This window comes from Anas platyrhynchos, chromosome 11 (genome assembly GCF_047663525.1).
Source record: "Anas platyrhynchos isolate ZD024472 breed Pekin duck chromosome 11, IASCAAS_PekinDuck_T2T, whole genome shotgun sequence".
NCBI classification, from domain to species: Eukaryota; Metazoa; Chordata; class Aves; order Anseriformes; family Anatidae; genus Anas; species Anas platyrhynchos.
In genome coordinates this window covers 13,080,503-13,101,537 of record NC_092597.1, presented here as the reverse complement: position 1 = coordinate 13,101,537, position 21,035 = coordinate 13,080,503, and the positions used below count along the sequence as shown (strand labels likewise).

At 48.9% G+C, this 21,035-nt stretch overlaps 1 protein-coding gene and 1 long non-coding RNA gene across 10 annotated transcripts in view; one reads left to right on the top strand and one right to left on the bottom strand.

The window, feature by feature from the left end:
• HCN4 (hyperpolarization activated cyclic nucleotide gated potassium channel 4) overlaps window positions 1–21,035 on the bottom strand; it is a 156,311-nt gene that overhangs the window by 57,173 nt on the left and 78,103 nt on the right. The gene's annotated exons all lie outside the window — the stretch shown is intronic.
• On the top strand, window positions 2,994–6,195 carry LOC113844855 (uncharacterized). The gene is made up of 2 exons (XR_003499819.3): window positions 2,994–5,267; window positions 5,367–6,195. It is a non-coding gene; the product is annotated as an uncharacterized lncRNA (long non-coding RNA).

Here is a 21,035-nt window from a genome sequence, read left to right as displayed (position 1 = left end):
GCAGAACTGCCTTGCATCCACTGGGTTTATGAACAGATTCTGCACCGCAGGAAAGCAGTGAAACTGCCTGTTGCCCTTCACTACCTCTACTAGCAATATCGCAGGATTTCTGTAGCACTGCATCCAAACTGAGAAAGCCTGCTGGTCCCAAGCCAGTTCTGGCGTCTGTAGCCACACCGTGGATAACACACAACTGTGATAAATCCCCTGTGGCTAATCAAGTGGCTGTGACACTGCTCCAGCTTAATAGAAAGCAAAGAATCTACTCTTAATTTATGGCTTAAAATCCCAAAGACCTTAAAAGGAAACATAAATATCAAAAGAGAACCAAAATGGTATCATATGTTATTCTGAGAGCTCTAGGGGTCAGAGTTAAGGTTGTTCTGCAGGGAGGAAATATGTATTTTTATTCCTACTTAAGAAGAATATTTGTGGACTCTGGGGAAGAAGGTTGAGAGGTCTCTGAGTCCACCTTCTCATACTTGGCTTTTGTAGTTAAAATCAGAGGTAAAGATATCTTTTCCTCACAGAGGCACTGGCCTTTCCAAACTTAGGTGCTCAGTCTCAATCTGCTGGAGACAGGTGACTGCTCTGAAGAGCTTTGTGGGAGCCTGGCCATGCAGCTCCATCCTGGAAGGCTGGAGGGAGGGAACAGACAAACAACTGGCAGAGCTTGCAGGAGGGGCTTCCCCCAGAAGAGGAATCCTCTCTGGGCACATACGGCATCACACACGTTAGAGCACCGAAGCATGGAAGCCACGAGCATACACGAGGCACACGCAGAGCCAAAACCCCTGAGCAGTTCAGACACTGCTAAAGACATGCAAGAAATCAGAGTAAGGAAAGAAGGGGCAGCTCCCCAAGACATTCAGCCTGTCATGTAGGCACACACCATTGGGAAACACAATGTTTCAGCAGAGCAACACAGAAGACCTCAGCTGCTGATGCTGTTGATGAGAAATGCATCATCATCCCCTTTATTTGCTCCTTCCTCTCCCTCCCCAACTTTGTGTTCATTCTTCCAGGGATGCCACATTTAAGCTGTGCCAAAACATAAAAATCCTACCCCAAAATGCTTGTTGTCTCCAGTAACTCATCAGGCCACGCATTTTGTTGTTGTGGATAAATAGACAAAATGCTGTTCTTGCCACTAAAACATACAAGGATAGAAACTTTGAATTTCTAAGGCTGCTGTTGCTCAGACCGGACTGCTGAAAAGAGGCTTAAGAAGGAAGGAAAATTATGTAAAGGAACACAATCGGGCTTATTTACAACCTCACAGCATACTGGGAAGCAGAAGGCCCATATGAAGGCTCAGCTTCGGGTCAGACAGCTTTGGGCTGTGCTAATCACACTGTGTTTGGCAGAAAGGTGAGGGAGGGAGGGAGCTCTGGGATCCAGATTGTATTGGGACAACGCTGAAAGCACCAGCCAGCACAGAGCAGATGGACTAGAGACGGGAAATCATCTGTGGTGCACAGCTACATCTGCAAGCAGTGTGCAGATTCGGGGCTGACAGTTTGAGACAGTGTGGGATTTGGTTCTGCCCGCTTTTTGCTGTGCCAGCAAGGAAAACTATAGCTAGAAGATCAAGTTTTAGATGAAGGCAAGGGTTTGGGGTTGATTCTCTTTTTATGCTTGCTTTGCACCGAACGACATAATCAATGTCAGCAGAGTTGCTGATGCTGCCTTGAGTCAGGGTGAGAGGAGAAGCGGGTCCGAGTGAGTGTTACACCGAGTGTTACACTCGGTGTAACACTCACAGGGGGAGATGTTCAGGAGCATGCCTGTCGCAAGGCTGCCTGAACAGTGAGTTGGAGGGAAGTGCATCGAGTGCCAGGTGTTAGGAGAGAGATCTGAGTAGATTTTACACTTTAAATAATAATCCTTTGTGCTGCTGTGGCAGTTTTCATCTGAAGGTCTCCAAGGGCTCGGCTGACATTAATCTGGTGTGCTTCAATATCTCCAGTGAATGTGTTATCTCCATTATCCTAGATGGGCAAAATGAGGCACATAAAAGGGAAAAGCCACGGGCACAGGAACCTTTAAGCAAAGTTTTAGATCAAATCTGGGGACACCAGGTTTGGAATCCTGCTCTACCCACTGCCCATGTGGTGGGGCTCCCATACAGAACCAAGGAGCTGCCCTTAGCAAGGGCCACTGCAGTCCAGAAGCAGGGCAGGGGGAAGAGATCCCCGAACAGCCCATTGCTGTCAAAGCCCTACATGAACATGATGCAGGTCTGCAGACCTCTACCTCCTCCTGAGGTCTTTTAACTCTTTCCAGGCAGCTGGTGTCTGGCTAAGGGAAGTTCTCCAGCGATGAGATAGATATGGGGCTATAGACAGGGAGCAGCAGAAAGCCCAAGCCAAAATTTAAAAAAAAAACAACACACAACTTTTCTTGCCTTCTCCCTCAGAGACTTGTGTCTACTGGAAAATATTTACAGCAGAGAAAGGTGAAATAGCAGGACTAATTAGCACTGAGAAAGCTGGCATAGATGGCAGATGTTTATGGATATATATAAACCCCAAAGATCCTGCCACCACCATGTGTTTTGCCTCTTGCACTCTCAGAGTTCGCGTTGTCTTGACAACAGCCCCCCTTCCCCTCCCCATGCCACCCCCCAGCCTAGACTTTAATCTTCCTCCTTTTAAGAACTTTTGTCACCACGGCAACATGACACAGACTTTTAAAAATATTTTCTAGCACAACTCAGACGACTGCCTTCCCTGCATGGTTTTCTTTAAACCTCTCGGATGAAAACATTCGGGGTTCCATTCTGCCTCCATGGAACCGAGCTGGAAGCACCTTGGGTGCTGTTGAGAAGGGGCAGGAGTTGGCCGCTGCCCCCAGCCTGGGGGGACGATGGCAGCTTCTGATCCCAGGGAACATGTCCCAGAGCTGCATGGTCCGTGCACAGCCTGGGGCCAGGAACTCCACGACTTTGGAGCATGTGCCCCTTTGCTTTTCAACAGGGTTTGTGTTCTCATACGCCTACAGCTCAGGTTTTCAACAGTATTCATGCATCTCCTGATATAGTTAAATGCCTTTGGAAAAAGAAAAAAAAAAAAAAAAAACAAGCCCTGGAGCTGTAAGTAGGTTAGGTGTCTAGCTCTCTGTGGGAATGAGATATCTTACCTGCCTAGGCATTTTTTTTAAATCTCTCATGGCTCTTATCTGCATCTTTGGGGGCTGTGATTCTTCTGAGAGGCCAGCAATGAATCACTTCTGGAAATAGGTCACGGGCTTTTTTGGAAGTTTAAGAATGACCACAGTCATCAGGCAAAAGGCCCATCCAGCTCAGTGGCTATACTTAGGTATGCCTAGGGAAAGAAATATCTGAGAAGGCAGAGGGGAAAGGAGGCATAAATACCTGAGAGAGACAAGAAACACAAGCGGTTTGAAACCAGGGCGGTGGAGGTGGCCGGCGCGGGAGAAGGCAGCCGGGTGGCGAGCTGAGGTCATCGATGGATGACGGAGGTGAGGCCAGGCTGCAGACTCTGCCAGAGGAACCTCAGCTGTGGCCTGATCAAAAATTCATCAAGCTAAGTGGGAAGACACCCCCTGAGTCCATTGAGCTACCAGGCACAAGGCCAATTAAAACAGTTAGCACGGGCAAGTAATGAGGCAAAATAATAATGGAAATATTGACCACGCTGTGCTGTCGCCTAGGTCGGGCACAGCCCTCCCCTCAGAGCATGGCTCTATTTTCAGGCAGGAAGCTGAAAAATTGCTTGAAAAAGCATCAGCTGGCGAGAGGAAATGCTGCTCTCCAAGCAACGTGCTGCTCGGCCTGTGGAATGCATCGACGCAGGAATGCTTGAGGCCAGGAGCTTGGCAGGTATTGAACGCACACCTAAATAGACACCTGGCTGAATAAGAGTAACTTTAAAAACCAGGATATATTCTTCCTTTTCAGAGCTTAAAAAAAAAATAATAAAATGACCGAAGAATAGATCTACCTGTGAGCAGATTATTACAGAGCTGTTGTTCTGGAATTCATCGCATGCTCCCTCTGAAGCATTTCATCACCATTAAGTATGGGAGAGCGGAATGAAGGAACCTGTGGTCTGCCACACTGCTTCTCCTTCTCCATTTAAATACATGAAAGAGCTGGACCCAGAGAACCAAGGACTGTCAGCAGGATTTTTAGGCACAAACACACAGAAGAACAAGGGAGAAAGAAAATGAGATCCAGAGAAGAGGCCCTTCGAACGACAAAGAGAATCACCTCAACATTCAGACTGCCTGCAAAACAACCGCAGCTCATGTTCTAGAGAAAGCTGCCACAAAACACGAGCAGTGACCTTTATTTTCATAGTTCCTTCAGTCACGCTTGAAGTTTTTTAGTCTAAGATTTGTACCAGATTTAAAAAATCCAAGGCTGTCTTTCAACACACTTACAGACTCCTGTGACTGGCAGCCAGGCTGTAACAGTAATTCATTAGGACCTGCCCAGGAAGTGCAAACTCATCCAACAATTACAGAACTTGGCAGTTTCCTCTTGATCAATTAGTATGTCTTTAGTGCTTCTTACCCTTCAGTCGAGAGAGGCCTTTATTAACTTTCTGTCAAGCCCCACTCAAACACAACAGCACAGCAAGAGGGTGAGGCAGAAGGCTCACACCCCAAAATGAAATGAGCTTGTTGTCTCCAAAGCACTTCTCTGCACCAGCACCCCAGCTCTGGAGCCAGTGTTTAAAGGACCAGCCTTTTGGGAGACTGAAATGATGACAAGTTTTCCTCCTCCCATTTTTAAGCAGCAGGTAACGTCACTTCCAAAGCAGTGCATCTGCCCACCGAGGCTGCAGCTGTGGGATGTTTGGCTGTGCTTCTGTCCTCCAGCTTCATTCAATTACAGCCTCAGCAACCCAGCCCAACTTCCACCTCTGACTTTTTTATGCTGTTAGTGACTGAAACACCTGTGAAAGGAAGCAGCCTGACAGGCCTGGAGCCTTAAATAGTTTCCTGTGCCACGAGGCAGAGAGTGTGAGCAAGATAATGACAAGCTCCTCTGGCTGCAAACTTGGTGACACTGGATGTGTATTATGGAGAGCAGAGTTCAGGGATTGAGGATGCTCAGCACAATGGCCTGATTTTCTGATGGGCTGAGCATTTGCCTGCAGAGTCTCCACTGATCCACTTTGGGCACTTTCTTTTTCCTGCGAGTAACATCTCGCAGGCGGCGGATGAAAAGGAAGGTGTACTTGACACTGCAGTGAAAGAAACGCTGGGCTGCAGCAGCGCACGAATTCAGAACAGAGGTGTGCCAGGTCACTGGGAGGCTTCAGTTTGGTCCTCAGTAGCACAGATTTGAATGGTGTTGCTAACATTGCTTTTATTTCTAAATTACTTTGATGAAGGCTGGTCTGAATAAGTCCAACGAGGATCTGAATCATCTTTTGGGGGACCTCAACCAGTTTGCTAGCAGCGTGCCAAGAGATTTCATTGCACAGACTGATGGAGATTTATTTGCATACAGTGTCACACGTCGCATCCTGACCAAGACAAGTAACAGGAGAGACAAACGCCCTCCCACTCTTTCAGAGTAATAATAGCAATATAACCTTTTCAGTACTGCCATGTGCACCTTAGAGAAGACATCTCTTAAAAGGACAGTGCAGAGAGAAGAACTCCTTGGGTAACATACCTAAGAAAACCTGTACCCTCCCATAAGCTTCCCAGGTCAGAGGCTGAGGAGTCCAAAATGAGAGGAAGAGGAGCTGCTGAAGGAAGTGCAGCCACCACCCTCACATCATGCAGGCTGCACTGGACCAGGGAAGAGGGAGGAAGTGACATTTTTTTTATTTGCTTTAGGGATTTGGGGCACAGAAAAGTGATACTTTTTACTTTAACTGACAAGTGCTAGATTATATTTATGAAAATATGACAGCATCCTGCTACGGTTGTACAGAGATACTTTGGGTGATCATAGAACAAAGAAAGTTCTATAAGTCAGAACAAAGATGGTTAAAAGCAGTATTTAAACACCACCTAAAATGTTCCTAAACCTCCCTTAATACACGCTGGGCAGGAACATAGTCCCTAAAGGCTGCCATTTTAATTATAAATGCATGAGGAAATGGTGCCTGTTGACAGGTATCAAGGCAAAAATACCCAGAGCTGCAGCCAGGAAAAATGAGGAAATTTGCGCAGCTCTTTTAGGGGTATAACATAATAACACCACACTAATAGCAGTAATAGTAGTAATGAGAGTTTGACAGGGATGCTGTACATCCAAGCGAAACGCCAGGTCTGCAGCTGTGCCTCAGAGGCTGAGCTCTGGAGTAACGTTACCCAGCAGAAGCGTGGCACGAGCCCCTCTGCACTGTCCCAGCACAGGGCGCTTCTATCCTAGAAACACATCTTCCAGGTATGGCACCCTTTCTTTGCAGCAAACCCATACCAACCAACAGTCCCAAAGGTAAAGGGTGCTAGCAATTGCTTTTAAGGGCCACACCCTTTTACAGGCAAGTTTTTATCTCTTTTTTTCCTAAAAGTATGAGGCATTAGGTACCAGGTCTCTGCTGTCACTGCTGGAACAGAGCCAGGTACCAAGGTGCTCACACAAATATTAACAAAGTCCTAACGAACCCTTTTCTTCTTGCTGCATCATATGATCATCAAGTATTTTATTGGTATTTTTCTCCAAAAGGCACACTCCCTCATAGAATTATTGAACGAAAGTGACTTGCTTTGGCCCTACTGCTGCCTTTGTCCTTCAGAAATAGCTTTGCTGCTATCTCTGATCAAATTTTCATTTTAGTCCTGATGGGAACGTGACCCACCACCCTCTCCTGATGCACTCCTCTCCTGCCCTGTAAGCCCGGCTCCCTTCCCACTGGTAAACATGCAGAATAATTCCACTAACTGCATGAGCAGAACAAGGACAAACCACATCTAGTGTCCATCCCAATCGCTCTAGCAAGCTCTTAGGCAGCAACCAGAATCAGGAAATCCAGAAGGAGGCATAGGAAACCTCCCATCAGGTGGAGGGAAGATAACCCACCTCCTTGGAAGACATCACCTGAACGTGTAATAGTGAGAGATTGATTTAAACTTGGAAGCAGGAGTGTTTTTTAACCTTCCGAAGCTCTTGCCTACCTTTTGACTCTGGATGTTCTTATAGCTCACATAAACATCCAAACTGCCCTTGAATTGTGCTGTCTGTGGAAGAAGCTCCAATGTCTGAATGCACGCCATCTGAAAGAGTATTTCTTTGAATTCATTTGGAATTTGCTGCCTTTTCAATTTCACTGACTGCTCCATATCCTTCCTGTATGCAGCAGGCAAAATATATATTGCCCTCATCTTTTTCAGGCTCAGTTACTACTTTACAGGCTTTTTTTTTTTTCACCACTTCCCCTTAAAGGAAAGGATTTCAAACTTCTGATTTATTCCAAGTTGCTCTCAAGCATTCTCATCAGTCTTCTCTGATTTCCCTTTACTCCTACAGTGCAGAGGTAGTCCCAGTGACTACACTTGGGATATTTTCATCCCCCGTTGTCCTACAATGGAGATTTATAACATTTTTAATGCTTGTCTCCACCCTTTGCTCCTCCAACACCTGCTCTGCTTTTTTATCACCTCCAGCAAAGACCTGGGCAGGAAGAAACTACACAGAAGCAGCTTTCACAAAGAAGCTACACTACCAAACAGAACCGGAGCTGCCTTAGCGTTCATACTCTCCTCCCTGCTCTGTTTGGTTTCTTGTTTAGTTTGAGAAGAAACTGAGTCTTTTGGGAATTCACTTCATAACCTGCTCATGCGACCTCTCCTGCCTTGCCCTCTATATTCTGGATCATTCTTCAACTTCTGCTGCCTTGTCTGATTTAATGACACCTCATTGCTGTGAAAGCCCCCAGTGCAGCAGCAGGAACATTCGCCCCCATCAGCGTAAGAAGAAATGGGCAGAAGAAATGATGGTGGCAGCACTGAAAAATCGCCAGGGGAAATGAAGTACATAAAAATGACAGCATTGATCATTCTTTACAATCCCCTAGCAGCTCGCTGCATGCTGCTGCGGCAGAGCCTCCCTTGTCAATACCTCTGAATATTTATTCAGAGAAATTAAGTGCGGGGTAGGAGCTGCTTTACCTCTGTGGCTGTCTGGGCTTTGCAGGAGCTGTGCCTACACTGGCTATGTCTACAAAGGCTACAGACTATGTACACTGAGGCTCTATCGACACTGGGAAGTGAGAATGGACTCTGAGCAGTGCCAGGTATGCGGGCCAGCCTTGTGGCACGTACCTCTCCACCACCGCAGTGGCTGTAGCATGGGCTCGATGTACCAGAGGTGAATTTAGGAGGGCTTGAACATCCCAAGAGATCTGCTCCTGGATGGTGCTGAGCCTTGGTCACCCTCGATCTGTCCAGACCACACAAGTGAGGGCTGTGTGGAAGGGCTGAACATACTCAGGCCCCACGCCTCACAAGTAAGGCCAAGGCTCAGTCCATGTCTGGATGCGTGATTATGGGGATGCGGTGCAGATACAAGAGGGGACTCAAGAAATAGCACAGACTCCTGCTGAAGTGACAGCCCAAACCCAGAAAGGCTGGACACTGCCTTTGCTGCCCCCCCCAAAATGTTAAGAAAGTGGTAAAACTGCAGCCCAAGACCAGCCTTGTGCCCTAGGGAGCGGTGCTATGAGAAGGGTGGGAACAGGACCAGCACAGTGCTTCACTGCTTTACATTTACAGTAACGAGTGGTTTTATATGAACACTTCTAACCTAAGGCAGAATTATTATTAAGTGTCACCAGTGATTATAAATGAAGCTGGATCCCTGACCCCGTAAAGCTCTGGCAGAGCAGGAAACGTGAATCAGGACACAAGCATATCAGGCAGAGGATGTAGATCCCAGGAGCAGCTGTAACTTGTGGGATCAGGCAAGGAGAAGCAGCAGGGCAGTAGGCACATTCCTCCTATGCAGTGTCAAAGGTACTCATCTCAGGAAGCTTTAGCACGAGGAGTAAATCCTTCTTTGTTTTAAATAATTCTATCACTTTCTTTCTTTGTGTTTATGAAGCTTTTCCTCCACAAAGAGAACAGAGAGTGAAGCTGCAGTCAACCAGTTCCTCTAGAGCACCACGGGGTAAGAAATGCCTCTTGGAAACCCAGCTTCAGACAAAGTCTTGGCCCCTTCTCAGGCTGCTGCCCTCCCAGGGGAGTGGGAAGCCTCAAAAAGCCAAGGTACAACTATGCATGGGATGAAGCAAACTTGAGCCGCTTCAGATTTTAAAGCCAATGTGGGGAAACCCAGATATGAGCCTGCTCCATCAGATGAGGACTCAGCATGAATTCAGAACCATGGGACCTGATTTCCCAGCTCCATGTCTGATATGGTTGAAATCGCATGAGACGGGAGGTTTTGGCTCCTTTCACAAAACTTACATGAATATCTTTCGGGTTTACAGCACCGTTGTATTCCAGAATTTTGCGCACATGGTGGGCAGCAAGTGAGACACGGGAATCGTCGTGAAGTTTCTCTTCCTGACCACCTACAAGCTGGTGACTTCCTCGAGAGAACCTACTCTGAAGCACGCAGATGGGTGTGGGCACTCTGAAGAGCAGTAAACAACACAATCACAGGGATCACATATTTCACAGCCCCCAGTGGGACGACTGAAAATGGAAGGGAGTCGAGAACAGATGCCTGGTATTAGTCTGGATCTCCCTAAAACCTCAAACTCCGAAAGGATTAAACTTGTGTCCACGTATTTAGCAAGTGATTGCTATTTGAGCCTCAGCTTTGTAACTCTCCTTATTGCAGAGACGAGAAATGATCTCAACATCAGGATTTCATTAGAGAGCCCTCTCTCCTCTGTAGGATAAATATCATGGGGGATGTAAACACTTCTGATGAGAAAGCGCTTGGCAATGGGGTCTTTTTCGATCTGCTGGATGCCAAAAGGGAGGTAAGGAGGAAAGAGATCATTGAGGATGGGGTGAGGAGCACAGAGCGCAATGTATTGGGATGCAGGTAAAAGGGAAAACCTCAAAAGGAACTTCAGGGCAAAACACAGACTGTAAGACTCCTGTAGCAGCATTAGCTTGCTGAATGAAAGGTAGGGAGGCCACATCATTTGGGGAATCAGAAATCAGAGCTGATACAGGGTAAAGGAGCTTCTTCCAGCAGGTGAAATCACACCTGGATTTCCCCAGCACAGCATACCTTTGGATCCAGCACACCCAAGGTAACCTGGCAAACCCTTATGGTCACAACAGGCAGCAAGGGAGGGCCGCAGTGACAACCAGGGCCAGGCAGGGCCAGGCACGGAGACAAGTGCCACCACCCTGCAGCAAGTTGGCTGGGCTTTGCCGAGCTGTCAGCCCCACAGCGCAGCTAGGCGCACGTACAGAGGCGAAAGGATGCCTCTGCTGAAACTGTTGGCCACAGATGACCTCCTGCTGCCATTGCCCCAGGAATCAAGAGGATCTCTACCTACTCTCCTGCCCCTTCTCTGATGCCAGTGCAGGCATCTGGAGTTGGCAGCTGCCTCCCACCCATTATCACATCTCATTTTCTGGGCCAGCTGTCAATTAAGCTGGCTCATCGGTGCAACCTCCCCACCTTCCAGCTCCAGCAGCAGCCCACAGTGTGCTGTTCTGCCAGGCCCACAGGCAAGAGGCTAGCTGTCAGCTGTCATGCAGGGTAAGCTCTGGACCACCTGCAAACAAGCAACAGGAACAAGAAGCCACTGTGTGGGGTGCCGGTGCCCAGCCCTGCCTGCACCGTCCCTTTTAGCCTCGTCTTTCCACTTCAGTAACATGCAAACATCTCTTCCATTAGAAAGGTCTCTTCAGAGAAGAGTTTTTGCCCTCCCTCCCAAAACAATGCAGCAAGTTGTGGGGTGCTGTCCTACAGCTCACATCTCCCCCAGGGAGGAGGGAATGTACACGAGCAGCTTTTCCTCCAAATGCCCCCCAGATTGCTAGCTAATCAAAGCAGACACTGCTTCGCTCCAATGGATGATTGCAGCACTGGCTCTTCACCCTTCCCTCACCCCATTAGTTGATCAGGGTCAAACACTGGGCTCTGAGGCTGCTTCCCCTCCATCTGCTGCTGCTGGCTAGAGACTGCTGAGGTAGGAAGGAACAGGGAAGTAGGTTGAAGTGAGCAGTACATCCCGCAGCCAGTAATCACTCAGGCTGGGGCAACATTTATCAGGCAAGGGAATGGCAGAGCACTCCTACACTTTCACCCCCAGGAGCCTGCTGCAGCACACTCGGAGCCCACGGTGCTCGAACACAAAGAGCAGCCGGGGCGATGAGGCAGTATGAGCTTCCATGGGGGCTGTGCAAACCTCACCAAGGCCCTCGGGTTTTCAGTGAGAACACGATCCTGCTCTGATCTCTAAGATCCCCCCTCCATGGTGCTACTGAGCAAAGCCAGCAGAGATGCATGGGCACTCTTCTGCAGTGCTGGTGAACCTTGAAAAGCGGGAGGCATGGCTCTCCCGGGAGCGTGCACGGCTGGTGTAGCGGCTGCACTGCTGCAGGCAGGCTGGGAGGGAGGTCCGGAGAGCTTTCTGTCTCCAGCAGCAGAAGGAAGGCTGCTGCCAGCTGCTGCACGTCCCCAGCCAGCACTCTGTGCAGCACATCCACGTCTGAAGGCTGCAGATAAGGGGCGAGTGCTTTGCGATAAAATTGCTTTTAAAGGAAGCATCTCCTACAGGAGCTCGCAGCATGCTCTGCCTCAGGAAGGGGGGAGGAGGGAAAGGGCAAAGGCCAGAGAGGAAATGTCCCAGCCTGGCTCCATACCTCATCGCCTGCGTTCCCAGTGCTCACAGCGAGCCGGGATGGAAACCAAAGGGTTTTTTTCCATCTTCCTAAAATGGGCTGCACTCTTCCTTCCCTGCTAGCTGCTGAAATGACCTTGATGAGAGCAAGGAGAGGGGCAAAAATCTGTACAAGCAGCAGCAGCAGCATGCGCTTGTATCTCATCTCCAGCAGCATTGTTGCCAAGGGTCAGGAGGGGAGCTCCAGGAAGGATTCCTCAAGTTCTCCTAAATCATCGCTGCACTGCCTCTGCCCTGTGTGCACTCATGGGAAGCACTGTGCAAGGGGAGACGGAGCTACAATCTGCCATGCTCACTGCTACGAGCGCTTTCATTCTGCTTTCTGTGCTGGAGAAACCAACCTCTTCCCCCTAGAAACAGCACAGACCAGCTCTCTGCTCCCCAGCCCACTCGTTCTCTGTGCAGGAGCAGGCAGAGCCCAGCTAAGCAAGGCAGTCTCCTGTGCTTGAAAGTAAGTAATCCTTCACAACACACAAGGCAATGCTGCAAGATGAACTTCTCAGAAAAAGTGACAATGCCTTGTTACTTGAGGCATTTAAAACTTATCTCACAACAGCCTTGAAGATCAGATAGTTCTGTGCCAGGGCAGATTAGATGATGCAGCAGGTCTTCCTCATTTCTCATTTCCTCTTCGTTCTGCCTTCTTCCTGCCCTGCCGGCCTTCCTCCGCTTTTCTTTCATATTCCAGAGTTGGACTGGGGCTGCTTCTCCCCCAAGACAAAATGCAATGTGTCTTTCAGATCTGGAGGGCAGACAGCTGAAGGGGAAAGTTCGTATCCATCCTTCCCTGTACCTGCAAGCTGGAGGTGATTTATTGACTAAACAAGCCAGCTGGTGAGATGCCTGCTCAGCCTGGCAGGCAGCAGACCTTTGTGGAAATATTTGGGGTGCAGAGGAGCAAGGCTCACACGTAGGTCAAGCCTGAGGGGAGGGGGAAAGCCTGCTGGAGAAAGTGCCATCAACCCAAATCACACGTGGGTTTTTTTCTCTCCACCTGAATGCAAATGACAGCCCTTTTTGTCCTCTGTGTGCATGGTGGAGCAATATGAAAATAGGGAGGAAGGTGATCATGGCTCCTCGTGGTTTGTTTGTGGCTCCACTTTGCATCTCCTGTGGCTGCTCCAGCACAAGGCGGGGATGGACACTCACGGAGATGGGGAAGTGCTGGGCTCACGTGACACCCCAAGTCCACCGGTGTGTCCATCAGCATCTTACAATTCATCGCTGTAAAACCACCAGGAGAATATCACCCTCCAACCAAGGGGAACGTTCCCAGCCCACAGGGAGTCCCCATGCAGTCCCTGGGCTCTCTCTACATGGTCTCTTATGTGAAGGGGCAGGCAAGGCTCTGCCAGCCAAGCCATTTGCCAGGGCTGCTCCCAAGCTTTTTTGGCCCCCATGATGTGCTCTAACACCCTCGCAGAGGAGACAACTACCCTGACGTGGCTCACCTCCTGCTCCTTCAGAAACCAGTTAGAGCTGAGCCTAGTAGATGGGACTGGTTTGGGGTGGTGGTGACAGGACAATGACTAGGACCTCTCGTTGTTGATCACTGCTGGGCCCTGACAGAGCCTCTGGACTTTGGCTGCACCCAATTTATCTAACTAACTACGCAATCCCAGCCTAATTCTTTGTAGTGTCAGAAAAGCCACTCACTGTTGGGATAAAGTGGAATTAGGGATGTTTGGGTGGTGCATACTGGAGAGGAGTCTAATCAGCCCTATTCGAGGGACAGCCTCTCCAAACTGGGCTGCACTGAGACACAGCAAATCAAGAGGAATTAACACCCGGCAGTTTGCAGGGTAAAAAAAATATAAATGAAGAAAAAAAAAAAAAAAACACAACAACAAACACAGCTGCTGCGCCTTAACTGTTCTCCACCCCCTCCAGGGACTTGAGGAAGAGCAGGCCTGTCAGCTGCTTTAAGAGACATTATCCTCACAGTTTCTTCCCAGTGTTTACAAGGAAGCACTGCTGCTGCCTGTTTGGTTGCCTGTCAGTGCCAGCGCAGAGCGAGGTTCTCTCCAAGTTCACCCTCCGCAGGCTCCACCACCCAGGAGCGGGGCCAGACCTAACCCAGCGCCGGGCGAGGGCAGGCTCCCAGGGCTCCATGCACTCCCCCGGTACCAGGCAGCACGCTGCACAGCCCAACTCTTCCCAAGCCACTTCTTTTCCAGTTGGTCCCTGGCCACTATCAGGGCTGGCCCTTAGCCCAAGACTTCCCCTCAGGCTCACCTCCTGCTCCAAGTTCACTTGCTCATTGCAAAGCCCATCCGTTCTTCCTTCGGATCCTGGTGGGATCCAAACTTGGGAAACATTCACCAAGCTTCTCCTTCTCTCCTGCCCCTTACAGGGCAAAGATCCAGAGTAACCACGATGCCGTCCTCTTCTGTGCTCATCTACCTGCACTAAGTCAACAGGTGAGAGGCGACGTGAGACACATCACAGTACAGTGAAAAGCCACACGCTACAACAGAGACATCTCTGTCTGATGTTGGGTTAGGGCTCTGCTTCTGGAAAAGAGTAGGAACAGTGTCCCAGCAGCCCAGGGGCAGGACCTGCCAGAGGGCACATAGCAGAGAAATCTGTGCTTAGGTCACGTCTCATCAGGATTGTTCAGGGCCTGTGTCGGAGCAGATCCCAGGCCTGATGGCACTGCAGAAGCTTGAAGGACATGCTGCTGTTTAAGATCGTCAATGAGGTGACTACATCATTACCTTCACTTCACAGAAAGGAACACTGAGGGACGACGGGCACAGGGCTTATCCTAAGCCCGGAAGGAGGCTAGGAGAAGAATTTGGGTATTTCTGTTTTCCAGTCACATCTCTCACATTCTTTTTGCTGCTGTCATGAAAGGCCAAAAGTTTCCTGTGATCAGGCCTTCCCTGATTTCTGGCTTCTCCCTCATAAATACTGGATGAGCAATGACAAAGATACAATCACCAGTTCAGCTGCGGACTGCCTGCCACGGAGCTCTGCCAAGGTAGACAGGGCCACCGCTGCCATTTCACAGCGCCAGGAAAAATACTTTTCCTTTGCGATTAAAAAGCCAAACTCCACAGTCTTCATTCCCCTTTCCCTCTGGACGTGCACGCATATACCCCCGCATTCAGCCCTAGACCAACCTGATCATGTAGAGAACCGCTGAGGGGAGGATGGAGAGTGCGGCATCATCCAGGCTCCTGTGCTGCTGACCCAGCTCAGAGCTGCATGGCATCCGTGGCTGGCTGCCACCACCTGTCCCTCTGGCAATGGCACTGCTGTTTCTCATGCTGCCACCTGCTCCAGGAGCCCTGGGGGCTTGGGCTGCTGTGTGCTTTGGGACCCTCGTGCCATCAAACTGTCACAAAAAGCTCGGAACAGCAGGGTCCCAATGAAACGCTCGCCAACTTCTGTGATAAAAAAGCCAGTCGAGGGACACTGATTGAGGGGAACTAAAGCACTGTTGCTTTTTGGATGAGTTGTGTTGTAAAATTCTGAAGATTTTTGTTGTGAAGTTTTATTTTTTGTTCCGTTGCCCAGATCATACAAAGGATTTTTCGTGTGTTCCTAGACTAAAACACCACGTGCGTGGTGCAACCCACTTCAGGAAGGACTGGGGTAGGAGGCATATTTATCAAAAGTGGGGCAATGACCTCTACTCTCTCCAATTTTATGGCACACTCTTGTTGAAGAACTTCTCCAGAGACATTATCCAGCTCACAGCTCCAGCACCTGCTGTTCTGCAGGACTTCTGCTTAGGAAGAGAAGAAACAAGGGAGGAATAATGACCAACTTATTCCTGACCATGCAGGAGCAGGGAAGGTGACAGAGGCTGGAAAGGCAGCAACTGGGGGACACTCATTCCTTGGAATGAAAACCCAGAGTGAAGGTCGGCATCGTTAACAACACATTACAATTCTTTCCTGGTGATGTGGTGCTGGAATGAAAGGAACAAAAAGGTTCTTGTCCTGAAGTCAGAGCTGCAGTTCCAAGTCCTTTTCCAAGAAGGTAGCAAGGAGAATTTTGCAAAGAGATCGCATAAACATTTTCCACTCTTAAATGACTCTGGGAATGTGGAAATTGCCTCATCCTTTCCTCTAGCCCTTAGGGTATTCCTGCTTAATCAAAATGGGGAGAGGGAGGAGTTAAAGCAGAAGAGGAAGCTTAAAAATATGTATCCTTGTGAGAGAAGCAAGAATAAAATGTCATCTCTCGGCTCTGAAAAAGTTACCACATTGATTTCTGCTTCATAAAAATGAGGTTAAGTTGAATGCATTAAGCTGGCAAACCGGATAATTGCATGTCCTGAAACTGTCTTCGAAACAGCTCTTTTCACAGCGGTGCTCAGAAAATAACTTCATCAATAAGGCTCTTGCCCATTAAACCTTCGCACCTCTCTGTGCCTTGCTCAGGAGTGAAGCTTGTCCTTCCCCAGAAAGATTTTTTCCTCCTTTCACCTCAAACTAGTGGAAAAAGTAAGGCTGTTTTGCATTGCATTAGCATATTTCTGGCAAAGAAGTAAGGAGGATAAAAACCAACCATCTTCTCAGGGCTGGGGCTTTCCAGCTCCAGTTCCCCACACATGGTGTGCTGCAGAGTCTTGCACTGTGGCAGGCAGCTTTTTTCTCCGGAGTGGAAGTGAGAACTGTTCGGAACCTCAGGTTTTGCCCGCTGAGCCCCTGTGCAGCCCCCCTGGCAGGATGGGTCCTGCCCTTTCTGTCCAGCTGGCATCGCCCCGTGCCCCTGCCTCTGCACCTTTGAAAGGCAAGAGCTTGCCTTCAGCTACCTCATTCGCATGGCAACGCCTGTGACTTCTTTGGCTCACGGTATTATCCAGCGCTGGTGCTGAAGCCTCAGGTCTGAATGCTGCACTGTGTCCTAGCCAGCTTTGTCTGGGAGGGGGACTGGGGCTTTTTGCTCTGCCTCGAGCCCTACTGTACAACAGCACTTGCCACAGGGTGTAGCAAGTGCCTACAGACAGGGAGATGTGGTGATAATTGGCTGTTCTCTCCCTGGGTCCCTGTCCTCCTGCTGGAACAGAATGGACTGGGTAGGTCTCCACTACCCTGAAGTGATCTGGCATGCAGAGGTGCCCCCGAGTGCCCAGCAGGTCTGGGGATGACAAGCAAACAAGGATGACAAGCAGACTTTCCCTCACCCATCGACTGCTTCGGAGCACACAAAAATGCTCCGTGGGGAAACAAAGCAATCAACTTCAATTTCTCCTGGCAAAAAAGCAACTCAATGCTGCTGTGTTCCTTCTTACACTCCCAAATCCCCTCTTCGTCCTTTCCCACTAACCAGCTTCTATTTTTTTTCCCTCATGGCCCTATCTGGGCCAAGGTCCTACTTCATTCACACAACTTATGGATCTGGCACAGCCCTTTCCAACCCTGTCTCACTAAATAAGAAAAGTGAGGCGAGGAAATGCTGTTCTCTTCAGCTACCTCATTAAAGTTTTTCACTTGATATGAATGCAATCAATAGTGCCTTCCTGAAGAAGCTTCAGTGACAGGAGCAATTAATTTGCTCCCACTTGCCAAGGCTAATGTGCCTCAGACACACTGGCCTTAAAGTATGGGGTGAGCCTGGCAGAACATTATTCCCATGCAGCTAAAACAGGGGGGAGAACGCATCAATAGCATGCAGCCTCCATGGTAGGGAGTCTTGGAAAATGGCACGGATTGCAGCAGGAACCTCCTCGCACCAGGCTCCAGCACTTCTCCTTTGAGGACCCTCTGTTACTGTGCCACAGCAGCAAGAACAAAGGCTGCCAGAGAGCCCCCTCCAAAAACAATGGCCTGAGGACAAATGACAGGCAGCTGGCAGGATACGGGCGTCGGGCTGCGGGCAGCTGGTGCTGGCAGAGAAATGCGGAGACGTGAGCTCTCTGGGAGAAAAGCGAACTTAGCACGGTACCCAGCGAGGGGACGTGTAAGGAGGAAGCTGGGAGGAGTCTGAGGGAAGAGGAAAATGAGAGGCTGGAGCAGCAACCAGCTCTCCCAGTGATTAGAGATCATTAGCAGATCAGCCTCTCTCTTTTGAAAGCCTTTATAATTTCATCACAGCGTGAAAGCCCAGACTGAGAGCCCTCTGACACACAAAACCAGAGGCTGGGCACAGGCAAGACCCTCTTATTGCTGTGCCCCGTGCCCCGATCACTGGGGACTTCTCTTCAGGGGCTCGTGGGGCCTTAAAAATCCCAGATGCTACTAAAGGGAGCCAGAGGCTTCCCAGGGCCAGCCCCACAGGTGATTGTGTCATGCAGGCACCCAGCTACTAAGAACAGCCCAGAGACAAGCGGCCGTGAGATGGCAAATGGCTTTCACTTGCTACGAGCTGCATCTGAACCACTGACCTAGAGACAAATGGCTCTGCGCCCTCCTCCCGGCCCCTCGCACCATCTATTCCCTGTATCATACCACGCTGTTGACAGGAGACGCATTAAGCACTGCCAGAAGGTGACTATAAAAAAAAGAAGAAGGCTTTTTCCTTTTTATGGCACCCTCTGTAGCTGCACAGCTATTCAAATATTTGCCTTGCTCCTTATAATTCATTATAACCCATTTTTTACGATACCATCTTTGCAACTGTGTATTCCCTTTGCCCAGGTAGAAGGCTTAATTTGAATTATGGCAGCAGAACTTCCTGCCGGAGACAAACCCTGCCAAAAAACTTTCGGTGACGTTTCCTTCTCCCAAAAGGTGATGCGGCCCAGGGCAGGGGTTGGGCCACTGGCTACAGAGAAATGTAATGTTTGCACAGAAATGGAGAACATCTCCTTCCTTCTGGTGTCTGCCCCTGTTCGGCAAGGATATTCTGCTGCACAAGTGAAACAGCTCGATGTAAAGGCTGTGGTAAAATCTTGAGCGACCTTCTTCTCGTGTGGCAACAAGGGGGTTTTGCTATTAATTTCAGTGCAGCCGGGATTTTCTCGAAAAGGAAAAGATGCTCTAGTTTTGGGACACTTTGTGCAGTGAGAATGCAAATGACTGTAACTGGCATTATGATCCTAATTAGCTCTTGTGATGACATTAAGACAAATGCTTGGTAATTCTGCCTTCAGAAATGAGGTAATGCAAACTAAGGAAGAAACTCAGCCTGTTCTCCCCCTCCCTGCCATGTTCCCCGTGTTTGCTGAGTCCGATTTTGCCCAACGGAGGCCAGGTTTTAACGAGTTACTCTCATGGGTCTGCCTCGCTATTTAACGCGGCAGAATTGCAAACCATATCGATGAAAATCTGCTAAGCTATTTTCAACTGCTCGTGGAATGGGACCCTGCTGTGCTGCTCGAGTACAATAATTCTGCCCAGCTCCTCCCCTCTCAGGAGCCAGTTATGGATTTGGACTATCATTACATCCCCCAGGCCACTAGCCATGTTAATTTAATTTAAGGAAGGCTACAAATAGGTCAGAAGAACCTAGGGGAATTAGCTGTTCAAATGAAAATGGAAATCAATTGGGAGCTACGGTCTCACAGTTGTTGGAAGCTTTCTCCTGGTCCTGCCCGGCGAGCCCTCTAACCTTTGAATCAGCTTTCTGAATCTCTCTGAATCTTCCTAAAAGCGACGTCATCTTTCAGATGATGTAATCTGTGGCCAGTAACAGACCTGAGAAGATGCATTTCCTCCATTCTGAAACTTTTATGTAATATGGAAACTCGAGGGGGAAAAAGGACAGTATCTGGGAAGGTTTGCACGTTTTCATTGAAGTAATAGTCTGAAAATGACACAATTGTCCTTTCTTCAGGTTTCAGCTGCCAAAATAGGAAAGTACACCTTTCTTTTTGACAAAAATCTTTGCAAAATCCTCTCATTTCTGACAATCTCTTATTATTGTGATATATATCAAAACCAGTTAGATGCTTTCCTTCCCACCATAGTCTTTCGCATAAGATTCTGAAAACAAAATGTTTTGGTTAGCATTGCCTATGTGCTACATGAAAACCAATTTCCAGGAGCAGGATATTACTGTTGTGCCAATAAATGTTCCTTGTCCGTAAGTCACAATAGTTTGATCTTAAATATAGGTTACTGCAGCCTGGCACCAAACACAGGGCAGATGTGCACAAAACAGGGAAAGCTCAGCAAATTGCTCTTAAGGAAAAAAAAAATCAATTTTCCTATGAAAACCTAAAGGGATTTTTTTTTTTGTTTGTTTGACACTCGCAGTCTGCGCTGCCTTTTGAATGGGTATATGGGTTACAGGGCATTATTCTGCTTTATTATTTCTTCTGGGTGACCTTGGGATAAGGTCTGTAGGATATTACCGTTCAGTCTGCTTTCTCTGAACAGTTTCTCAGGGATGACACCGCGAAGGCCCAGCTCCCTGTGCCAGGGAGCTGCAGCGTGCCCCTCTTTTCACATGGCCCAGAACCACAAACCTGCCTGGATACCCTGATTAGCTGCTGGGGTGGGCCAAAGGCCGAGGTGGGCAGAGTTCCCCTGGGGTGCCACCAAGCCTGGCAGCATGAAGCAGGGTTAGGCTGGGTGTGCACAAGCAGCAAGTACTGCCTTCTGCAGCCTCTTCCGTTTTTTTTTGCTGCTGTATCCCAAGCTCATGTTGCTCCTTGCTGCAGCACAGCCACTTTCCCAACCACTCCGGAAAGCGCAGGGGTCACCTGTAATCTTGTCACCTCTTGTTGGGCCACCTCTGGACTACTCCCATGGCTGCAACTGAGGCATGACAGGAGTACCTGTGTTTGTTCTCACCCTGCCAGCACAGCTCCAGACCCAGACTACGTTGGCTGCCCTGGATTTCTGCTAATGCACCTGGAAACTACCAGACACCAAAGCTTATAATAAGGCGATGAGCAGGCATGCTAGGCTTAGCCAGTGCAAGCATGCCTTCCTCCACTGCAGTCCAACTTCTGACTGCAGGACAGATACGGGCAGACACTTCAGAAAGACTCTATTTATATTCTGCCCTACTGGTAAATTCATTCCTTGGACCACTCATGCAAAATGGATAATGCAAATAAACTGCTACATTTGGAATTAAGCTTATTTTTTTACTCCAGTGAACATGAGCGCAATGAATTTTCTTTTCTTTTTTTTTTTTTTTTTCTTTCTTTTTTCCCTTCTTTAGTGTGTTTGCCGAGCTGCAGGCCCCAAAGCACTTGGTTCAGGTCTGGGGGAGGATGTCACAGCAATCTGCTGCTGAGACAGAATGGCGCAGGCACTTCAAACCACTGGCTCTCGAGCCCACAGACTCATGACTAGCATTGATCTGGAACTGATGAGTGGCTGG